This window comes from Neophocaena asiaeorientalis, unplaced genomic scaffold (genome assembly GCF_003031525.2).
Source record: "Neophocaena asiaeorientalis asiaeorientalis breed wild unplaced genomic scaffold, Neophocaena_asiaeorientalis_V1.1 scaffold556, whole genome shotgun sequence".
NCBI lineage: Eukaryota > Metazoa > Chordata > Mammalia > Artiodactyla > Phocoenidae > Neophocaena > Neophocaena asiaeorientalis.
In genome coordinates, this window is record NW_020171832.1 from 979438 (window position 1) to 980902 (window position 1465).

Genomic DNA, 1465 nt, shown 5'->3' on the forward strand with positions numbered 1-1465 from the left:
TTTAATAAGGAGAGTTTGGGAGAAATGACCAGTGTTAAAAGTTTTAACGAGGTACCTTGACAGAGCGTTCCACTGAGTATGTGCACGCCCCATCACAGGGGACTCAGCTTGCCACTACTTGCTACCTAATTGTCATGCCTCAATCAATCACAGAGCCTCACACTCACCTGCAATTTATGCATCTGCACTAGGAGCTGAGTAATCCTTTTGAAAAGAGCCTCATAAAAATCTCTTTTAGGCTTAGCAATAATATATAATGACAGAATAGCAGATTCTGAGTTTAGAGTCTTTCACTTTGTAGAAATTGTCCCTTTCTTGTTTATCAGCCTCATTCATTCTCACTTCAGCCAGCCCTGTGGGAGCTGCACTTGCCCCAAAAGTGAAGAAGGGCATTCTGATTCATCACGAAGTATAAAAACAGAAGACTTCAGGTCAAGCTCTTTCCTTAGGGGTATAGAAAAAGTTGAACGGAAAACCATGGGGGATTTGGACTAGAAGACATCATTTTGAATCTGTGTTCTGCCACTTGTATTAGTGTGATGGTGGGAAAGCCACTTAATTTCTATGCCTCAAGTTTCTTAATTAGTGACTAGGATGATAATAAGCTGCCCCAGAAAAATTCTGTAAAGCCCGTAAGAGTTCAAGGAATATTTTTCGTATACATCATCTTCTTTCATCTCCTCTTCAAGGTGAAGTGTCACCCGCAGCTCACGTTGCTGACCTTGTCACTGGTTCAGGCACAAATCCCTGAGAATTTCTGGGCTCCTTCCTCAGAATCCCCTCTTGTGCCTTCTTGCTTGGCCCCTCTCAGAGACGTCTTCCAATCTCTCTCTCCAGGTCAATTAATCATAGATTCCCAGTCACCTTCTTTGGCCCTTCTCAAATATCTCCCCTGGGAGTATAAATTCATATTTTCAGAATGTAGTCCAGCAATATGTATCAGGAACATGAAAAATGTGTATATCCTTTGATCATGTGATTTTACTTCAAAGTATTTATCCCAAGGAAGCAATAGAGATCCACATAAACATAATGCATAAGAATATTGAGTCCAGTTTTATTTACAAAAGTGAAAAAATTGGACGAACTAAATGTACACAATAGGGAGTTTCTAAAATCAATTACAATCTATTCACGTGACAGAAAACAAAGGAGCCATTTGAATCATGTTTTAGAAAAATATTTATTCACAACATAAAATTTCAATATGCTTGGGACTTCCCTGGTGGTCCAGTGGTTAAGAATTTGCCTTCCAATGCAGGGGACACGGGTTTGATCCCTGGTCAGGGAACTAAGATGCCACATTCCGCGGGGCAACTAAGCCCGTACACTCTACAGCCCACGTGCCACAACTAGAGAGAAGCCTGTGTGCTGCAAGGAAAGATCCCACATACCGCAACTAAGAACCGATGCAGCCAAATAAATAAATAGATTTTAAAAAAAATTTTCAATGTGCTTAACACAA